This window comes from Suncus etruscus, chromosome 10 (assembly GCF_024139225.1).
Source record: "Suncus etruscus isolate mSunEtr1 chromosome 10, mSunEtr1.pri.cur, whole genome shotgun sequence".
NCBI classification, from domain to species: Eukaryota; Metazoa; Chordata; class Mammalia; order Eulipotyphla; family Soricidae; genus Suncus; species Suncus etruscus.
Window position 1 is genome coordinate 33825439 of NC_064857.1, and position 10324 is coordinate 33835762.

A 10324-nucleotide genomic window follows, 5' to 3' on the forward strand; every position below is an offset into this window, starting at 1 on the left:
ACACTGACATTTTCTTCCCATTTTGGAGATACTCTGCAGCAATAAAGTTAATTGACTAGAAATAAAATAAGAAATAAAAAGTGTAGGAAGAAATACAAAAACTGACTCATATTTTAGGATGAAAGTTGTTTTGCTTTTCCCATTTAAAAACAGAAATGCTTAGTGTTGAGGCCGTGACTCAAAGAACTGGAGAGCATGTGTATATTCAGGAGCCCTGGATACTATCCCATTCACACAAGCGTCTCCTAATCATCATGAAAATTAGCTCTCAAGAAATAAGAAGTGTCAAGTGAAGTCCCCAGAAAAAAGGAAACAACCAAACCATAGTGGCCATAGATTGGAGGTGTATCTTAATGGGAGAGTACATGACAGGCCTGGACTGTGGTGGCAGGCTTGCAAATAGCTGTGGTGCCTCATCCAAAAAAATACAGGGGAAAGCTTTATTTTCTAACTCACAGGACTTCTTTGTGTAAGGTTTCAATTACATATTTATTCATTAATTAAATTAAGTTGCATATTTATTCATTCGTGTATTTCAAGATATAGTACCTTACCACACCTTTATTAAAACACTTAACTTTGTCCTTTCATTATGTACTTATTAGCATAAGTAACATGCATACATGTCTTATCATTGCATATCAACGTAGTTTAACATGCTGGGGTTAATATAAAAAATAATGCTCTGTTGTTCAAATATAGCAGCTTTTTTTTTGAAGGGGCAAAATTTATGATTTATTTTTTACAGCTTTTATGTTGCAATAGATCTGTCAATTTAGAAATTCACACAATAAACTTATTTAAAGCCATTGTATAACTAAGTGGATGTATCAGTCAAGACACTGAGACACCCAGCTTCTAAAAAAATTGGGCCAGAGAGGTGGTACAAGCCATAAGGCATCTGCCTTGCATGCACTAGCCTAGGACAGACCGCGGTTAGATACCCTGGGGTCCCATATGGTCCCCCAAGCCAGAAGCGATTTCTGAGAGCATAGCCAGAAGTAACCCCTGAGTGTCACGAGGTGTGGCCCAAAAACCAAAGGAAAAAAATCACTTCTCTGAGTACTCTTTGCAACTATAGATAATGGGAACATTTCATGGCAATTGAAAAGAAAAGTTATTCTATCTTTAACTTTTCCTTAGAAATGGCTAGGTAATTTCTACTAGCATGTTGATTAACTGTTTTTGTTGAAATCCTGCATTTTTCATTTAATTTTAACACAAGATTCAAGACATGACTCAAAGGATTTGCATATATTTAATTGAATAAAAGAGGTGTAGCACTGCTATTTAAATTATGCTGTTATGATTATATGTCAGTAGGAAAGATCTTTCAAACATTACACTTTGCCAACATTCTCTTTTCATTTTAATCCTAAATTCTAAAAATTGTGTTTGCTTATTTTAGTTGCTTCTTTTCCATTATTGATAACAGATTTTGATAATTTTATTATATACTGTGATTTACCAAGTTGTCCATAAATAGTCATTTCAGTCATTAAATATTCAAACACAAATCCTATCACCAGTATGATCTTACTTCACCAGTATACTCAATTTCCCATCTACCATCATAGCCTGTCTTCATGCAGGCATACATTTACTTCATATTGCTTATTAAAAAATGAAGGCAAATAGAATTTTCAAAACTTAAAATCATAAAGGTCAATTTAAAATATTTATATATCTCTATTGTGATAACATTTTATTTAAATTAATTTGTTCTTTGTAGAATTAAGTCATTAATAATTATTACCACTTTCACATACACTTCTCTAGTAAAACTTCATATGCCATTTTTATGTAAAATTAGTTCTAGAAAACTATCTATCATCTATATGTCAAGAATGAGGAAGAAAAGTGGGACATTGATGGTGTAAAATGTGCACTGGTGAAGAGATGGGCATTGGACATTATATGACTGAAACACAATCATGAACAACTTTGTAATTGTGTTTCTCAGTGATTCAATTAAACATTTATTGAAAAGTTTCTTCTAGAATAGACAAAAAAATCAGAAAAAGTAGACATTTGTGCATGGCATGGTAGTATAGAATTGACAGGGTTTTTTTGTAACATTACATTTTTATAAATATAAAGTGTTTTGATTTAAGAGGCACAACAATTCATGAGGATGAGTTATTCTAGTTTCAGTGTGGTATCATATTTCTGGGGATGAATGACATTAAAAGTAAAGAAGAGGGGCCGGAGCAATGGGGCACAGGTAGGGTGCTTGTCTTGCACTTGGCTAACCCAGGACAGACCACGGGTTTGATTCTCTGGGGTCCCATATGATTCCCCCAAGCCAGAAGCGATTTCTGAGCTCATAGCCAGGAGTAATCCCCGAATATCACCGGGTGTGGCACAAAATCCAAATAAATAAATGTAATAGAGAAAAATGTTTTCTGTGATTTTATCTTTTTGTCTTTAAATCTAATAAAATTAAAAAAAAAAACGGAGCCGGAATGGTAGCACAGTGCTATGATGTTTACCTTGCATGCTGCTGACCCAGGACAGACCTGTGTTGGATCCCTGCTATTCCAAATAGTCCCCAAGCCAGGAGCAATTTCTGAGCACAGAACCAGGAGTAACCTCTGAGTGCAGCCAGATGTGCCTCCCAAAAACAAACACAAAAATAACTAATAAAAAATAAATAAGAGAGAGAGTGATAAATGTTTGCTTAATACTAGTAATAGTTACAAACAGGATCTGTTTGATATATTTTGCTCTTTTCTATGAGCTTTAAATGTTTGTAATTTATAAAACAATATTTAGTTCTTTGAATCAACTTAAAATACTCATTTTGGAGGATCTCCCAAGTATTGCTTAGGAGACTGTGGGGGCCAGGCCATTCGTTATTATTCTGTATTAACCAGGCCTAACTATTGAATGCAAAGTCTTAGTGCTGGTTAGGCTCTGCAGTGTCAGTAATGATAACTAGGAACATCACTAAAGTTCTCAAGGCTTCCAGGGTTACATCTTGTGGGGCTCAGGGGAATATTTGGTCCTGAGGGCTAAATTGGGGTTAATTGCATACAAGGAATCAGCCTTTAAACCCTATACTACTTCTCCTGTTCTGGAATGTTCATTAAAGAAAGAAAACTTATTATGAAATCTAACAATATTTGAGTATACTTCAATCCTTCTGAGAGTCAGACAGAGAAAGAAGATGGAAGAGGCAGAATATGCAGATTTGGATTGATGGGGCACAAGTGAAGGGAGGCCAATGACTGCTAGAGCCAAATATATAAGACTACTATAACATACAAGTGATATTTAGAATAACAATATGAGGGACTGAATTGTTTTTATGTCATATAGAGCTACCTCTACACAATATTTTTATTTGACTTTAGACTTTATTGGGTAACTTGAAACACAGACCCATTCATTGCCAGTGATTCCTCCTAAACCAAGATCTTGAATCATTCCCACATTATATTTTCTAACATTTCAAAGCATAATTTTCTCAAATAAAGTGAAAACATTGATCTAAACTAAATAATGGCCTTTAATTAACTATTTCATTCTTTCAGCAGATCTTTTCTGAACAAAACTGTCAAATAGAGAAAAAACTCAATTAAAAATTTTATTCTGAAAACATGGATTAGGAATTGGTGGTGTGCAATATTATTATATATCAATACTGTAAGTAAACCATTGTAATTATATTTCTTAACCTACAAGCAAAAAGAAAAAAAGAAAAGATTTTTTATCTCAAAAGTAGTAGACTATCATCCCCAGTGATTCAATAAAACACTAATGGAAGCCTGATGATTGGACCCCATTTTCTGCCACCTATCCAGTACTAAATTATTCCTTCAATTAGATACATTTAACCCCCCAATATCTTGGGAGAAATTAACATATCCTTAGATATTTTTATTTGAATGAACATAATTTTCTCCCAACAACCTTCACTCAAATATTGATTTCAAATCACAGTCAACCAAACTTAGAATCAGTTAATAGTAGCAGCCTTTTAGACAGACCCAAAAATGCCATAAACCATTCATCTCCATCCACATATTACTACTATTTTAAAATAATATATTAGTTTTTACATTGCAGAAGTAAAGAGTTGGCTTCCCTTACTAGTAGATGCAATGAAAATCTCAATATATATATTTTAATTTAATCACAGTGTTTATAAAAAATTTTTATACTGGTGTTTCAGTCATAGATGTATACCACACTTCACCAGTTCAAAAATCTCAATATTTTTAATCAAATGTGGTTTTTTTTAAACCACAACAATGTGTTCCTTTACTTGATATCCATAATCAACATGGGCCAAGAGACTTTCTTTTCGTCTTTGTAAAAAGACATTTCCTTCTCAAAGTTTTTGTAAACTGAGAAGTCCAAGATCAAGAGATAGGCAGCTCTGTTATCTTCAGAGAACCTGGTTTCTAGTTTGAACATGGCCATCTTCAAATTAGATCCTCACATACTGTGATAGGGGTACGGGGGTTTGAGTTAGGTAGGAAGTAGCCCTGGCCTTATGATCTCATTTAAACCTAATGATCTTTTCCAAATATCATCACAATGGAAGTACTGATATAGTTCAAAACAAATATTATTTAAAGACAATATATGTAGCACTGAAAAGAAGCATTTTCTCTCAGGCCGTGGTCACCTATTTCTTTGAGATGCTTTTCAGGAGTTTCAAAAGGTATGACAGGAAGTCAGCAGATGGTTCTTTAAGTTTAGCCTCAAGAGGATTTCTCCATATTCCAACTGGAGGAAGAATTTCTGATACCCATACTTGCTTTAAACTACCTATTGTGATCATAGGAGATCAATTGAGATCAATTCATTTTCAAAGTTTATTCACTTACAGCAAGTCGGAAAAGCTAGAAATTCAAAGCCTGGAAACTCAGTTCTAACCCTTTAAACCAAAAGTTTGTGTCAATTGCTGATGATATGTTAATTTCTGGTTCAATCAAATATAAGTCCTTAGGCAACTCATTTTGAAAATGAATAAGGATCATTTATTTAGGAACTACACTTTTTATCTATTGATTGTCTTGCTTACTAATGTCCTTTTAGTCCTCCTATTATTCAGTTAAAATGCCTTGCAGTTATTTGGAACTGAGTGCTGCTTTCTTATCTTTCTACTATCAAAGCAATTAATTAGTTCCAGACAGGTCAAAGTAACAGATAAAAATTGAGAATTTCTTGGGCTGAAGACTTGGTACAGTAAGGCACTTGCCTTGCACAATACTGACCTGAATTCAGTTCTTGGCACCCCATGTGGTCCCTGGAGGTCAGCAGAAGTGATCCCTGAGCACAGAGCATGAACATACCACCAATGGGTATGGTCCCAAAACAAAAAAAAATAGGATTTCTTAAAATACAGTAATATATATAGTATAATTATAATATACAGTATATATAATAAATTGCTAAGATGTCATTTTTCAATATTCACAAAATTTCCTTAATACGTTTTTAGTTACCTGATAGGAAATAAAGTCTCTTGTACAATATTATTGGAAATAATTTTAGTTCCATGCAAACTAAAAATAATGGGTCAATAACCCATGCCATCTACAAAAGTTAAAACTAAAATTTCTGTTTGCATTTTAAGTCTGATTAGAGAAGTGGATGCTAAACTGAAACCATAAACAACAACAGAGAAAGCATAAACCAAGCAATCGAAATATCACATTCTTGAAGGTCATTGTTATAGTTTTAAGCTTGATAAAAAAAATAAAAATCAAGAATAAAAGAAGCAAATATGTGTACAAAATTTGAAGACTATCATGTTCTATTAATTATTGTCATATTTTAAAAAGGTAAACATGAATAATTTATGAGAGACTATTATTGTCATTTGATAGTCAAAATTAATCAGATCTAATTTATTAATAATAATTAATTTAGATCTAAAGCTTAATAGTATTTGAACTTAGAAAATAAATATTTCTTCTGATTTTCCTTCAACTTTCAAATATCCTTAGCAACGTTATAAAAAAAATTACATCTCATACTTACCTGGCAGCAGTGATTCCATGATCACGAAGGTGATTTCCCCAGGGTGAGGCTCGCCATTTGCACTCAGGGCTTGCTGATCCCTTGCAATTTCCCCAAATGTGGGAAACTCGACTGCATAATTTGTGGTAGTGGGGGACTGCGTTCGCGCTCTCTCCTAAAAAAAAATTACATCTTATGGAGTCAGAATGATAGCACAGTGATAGGGCGTTTGCCTTGCATGCAGCTGACCAGGGATAGACCTGGGTTTGATCTCAGGCATCCCATATGGTCCTCTGAGCCAGGAGCAATTTCTGAGTGCACAGCCAAGAAGTAACCCCTATGCACCACTGGGTGTGGCCCACAAACAAAAAAAAATTACATCTTAAAACTTTTCTAAATAATAATTTTCATCATTTTCAGTTAAACATAATTTTTTATTTCTTTTAACTTATTATCAGCACCGCTTTATCTTTAAGTAGTTTGAGATTCTGTAATGCAAAGCATCTATACTAACCACTGGTTATCTCGTATTATCAAGTCTAATATCAAATCTTCAATTAGTTTTGTCAGGTCATGCATTTTTCTTCTCTTTGAAATATGACATTTATTTTTTATTGTTGAACATGAAAACTATATTGTTGTTCTAAAAGTTCTATATATTTAGAACTTTCCTAAAAATTAGAGCCTTTTAAATATTTTTTCCATTTATTTAGAGTATTTTAGACTTCACGTGTATCCAGAGAGAGTCCAATTCAACTGTTCGTAACAATGGCATTATAGAATATGATCTAGAATAAAATTATATCTTACTGCATTTTATGCTATTTCTCTTCTAGATACATTAAGTAGTAAAGATACCAGCTTGACAGACTCTATACTTTCTAAAGAAACTAAACCAAGACACTGTGATCAGAGGGAGAGTTAATGTCTGCAAGGTATAGTGAGCTTAATAGATTGGACAAGATATAGAAGAGAATCAACAGGAGTTATCTGAGTGAAGGGGCTTCCTTTGATAGATGAAAATGTAGGCCGTAGGAAACAGAAAATAGCTTAATCAGTTACTGATCAGGGTGTACTTACAGCAGAATTCATGTACAGATTCCCCAAAAGTAGAAAAAGAATAAATTACTTTAAAATAATACTGGCTAAAGGAATAAATACTTCTTATAGTCTAATCAACTAAACCAATATGGAAACACCCAGAGCATTAAAGAAAGAGGCTAGAGCCTCTCTGAACATACAAATCTGGAGAATAAGGAGCAGCTAAACTTATGGAGATAAAGTTGGTGTTTATTTTCTGTCTCTGCTGTAGCAACAAGCAGTATAGGACAGTGAGTGTGGAAAGAATATTCTTAGATGTTATAATGATGAAGTTGACAAACAAGGGAAGAATTATATCATTCTAACTTCTCACCCCCAAATTATGACAGTCCTTTGTATGCAAGGCACTGCTTGTATAAGCAAGTTTTCTTGTAATCTTTTCACAGATACTGAACTCTGGGAGTCGAGCCCAGAACCCTGTGTGTATGATTTGCGTTGAAGAATACTCATATTGCTAACTAAAATTTAATTTATTTTACATGTTTATGACATTTTAGAAATTCAAGTTTTTTGGTGATGAGAATTTCATGTCAATGTTATGGTGTGCTTAATACCTTACTACAGAACCTGATCAAGATACAAAATTTACAGTATAATTATACATGCAGAGTCTCCAGTGTTGAATATATTTTTCCTGGATGAACTCAGGTTTGAGTTTCAAAATTGAAAATGTCATGCTAAAGAGTATCAAAACATAGTTTATGTTTAAGTTTCATGCGAGGAAATGTGTGAACAAGAATATAAAATAGTTTTGCTAAATTCTCTACCCCAAAACATGATTCTTGTATCTTACTCAGAAATTTGGTTAAGTTGCTCAACTTCTCTGTGGTCCAATTTAGTAAGCTATAATAATACAGTCACTGAATACTTAAAAAAATATTAAAATAAACAATTCTTATTGTCTTAGAAATATGTCTGGCCTATGGAAAACTCTCCATTAAACCCTATTATTATCATTGAAAATAAATTATTAAAATTCTTTGTCAGACTTTGAATATAAAAAACTTAAAAACATATTGAGACCTGTCCTCTTTTCAGCTTAAACTGAGTACTCCAATTGGCCAATTCAGGACCCCTGGCTCTTTAGTTCCCACCACCACCACTCCCTTGGCTAGATATGACATTCACCTAAACTCTAAACTCAAAGCCATGCACACTAGTGCATCCAAATGAATACATTCCTAAATAAAAGCCCTATTTGTGGGCAGGTGGGTTGTAGCACTCTTATTTCTCACACAGTGTACCGTCTCAAAACTTAGTTAACTCAAGAGTATAACTAGTTGACAATTTTCTCAGGATGCTCAATTGACTCTGCAAAGTAAGGCAAGTAATTTGAAATGCAAATATATTATTAGTCACCATTTGATAAAATCTATTCAACAGATGACTTCTCGAGTAACTGGGGAATCCATATGAGAGAATAATGAGAGAATCCATATACATAGAACTGAAGGAGCCTGAACATGCCTGGAAGCCACAGTAGTGGAATCACACAGGCTTTATATTGATGAAACCATATAGATGAACTTGAAGACAAATTACAAGCCAACACTGATAGGGAAGTTGAAAAAAAAAAAGAGGCAAAGGGGTAGAAGTAAATGTAAGGTTCTTAATAAAATAATACAAGTGGAATAATCTCCTAATTATGGGAATACTGGAAGGTGAGGAAAATGGGAAAGAAGAAGAACAAGTAAAGGGAGAGATGATTTCAGAGAACTTCCTCACTCTCAATGGAGACAGCTGTATAATTTCAAGAGGACAAAAGACAACCAACAAAATAGACATGAACAGAACATCACTAAGACATATAATAATCAAAGTGGCAAAATTCAGAGACAGACTTCTTAAAGCAATAAGGAAGAAGCAAACCTTTAATATAAAGAACAGGACAAAAGTATCACAACAGATCTACCATTTAAAAAGGTCTAGGAAAAAAAAGAATGTAATGACATATTCAAATTACTGAACGAATGAATCGGTCAACCTAGACTAGAGTCTACTACACAACAAATATCTCATTTAGATGGGCAGAAGAGAAAAAAAATTCTCAGAAAAAATAATTGGCCACATTCACCACAATCAAACAAGTTCTAAATGAATGACTACAAGAACACTTACATAATTCCAATATCCAATAACAGAGGTAACAATCCTATACAGTAAAATTATGTCAATAGTATCCTTAAATGACAATAGACTAAATACTCCTCTCAAAAAAAAGCAAAGTGACAGGATGGATCAGGAAACAAAACCTATTTTCTTTTTATAGGAAACACATTTAATATCTTAGGACAGACAGGCTCAGAGGAAAAGGTTGAAAAACAATTATATAAGTCACTGGAAAACAACTAAACAAAAACCTAAAACAACCTATAAAACCTATATCAGACTAAATTAAATTCAACCTAATGAAAGTAATTAGATACAAAGATGAATGCTCTTTATTGATCAAAGGAATAAGAGACCAAGAAGTCTATATTTGTATGGTCTGCTTGGTCCAGACACTAAGGGAATCCTCCAGGTCACTGGGGAAAGTGGTCAGATTTAGTGAAGAGATCAAAGAGTCAGAAATAGGATTCAAGCTCTGTTCCACTTATTGAATGTTAAAGCTGGAATTCTTATACTTAATATCTTGTCAAGAAATCATAATTGTAGACATAACTTAGTTCTTAAACTATACCTAAACAAAATACACAAGGCAAGTTGCTCTTTACTGACCCAAGGCAGCCTTCTGTGCTCTTTAGCTGCTTTTGCCATCTTGTCTGAAGGTTTTGCTAGCAAGGTTTGTTTTCAAAGACTGGTATTTTTTATTTGTTTTGTCATAGTTCCAGTGGCTCAGAGCAAAGTCCTTAGGATGCTAGTGAATTTATGTCTCAAATAATATTTATGCCACATCCCTGCCAGTTTTTCCATTTATCTGAATGCCTCATAGACAGGCAGCCAAGGTTTCTTGGAGCCTATATGCCCTCCTTTGTTAAGTACAAGTGGCTCTTCAGCACAGTGCCCTCCCTTGGGTATAGGCTGATAAGGCCTCTTGAGCTTAGTGCTCTTCTTTGGTCTCAGAGTAGATATGATATTTGTGGATGTGACCTATGTTTTACTCTACTCAACATATATGCACCAAATGTTTGGTCAGCAAAGTCTGAAGGGTTTTGTTCACAAATCTAGAGAAGCACATGGATGGAAACATGATAGTAGTGAGTGGTTTAATTTCAATTGTGGTTTAATGCCACTCCTATCACTGAAG

General features: G+C 33.8%; 1 non-coding gene across 1 annotated transcript; it reads left to right on the forward strand.

Annotated features, from left to right (window-relative positions):
* Positions 1-5989: 5989 nt before the first annotated feature.
* LOC126021160 (U1 spliceosomal RNA) lies at positions 5990-6154 on the forward strand. Its single transcript, XR_007499768.1, has one exon. It is a non-coding gene; the product is annotated as a U1 spliceosomal RNA (small nuclear RNA).
* The last annotated feature ends 4170 nt before the right edge of the window (positions 6155-10324 follow it).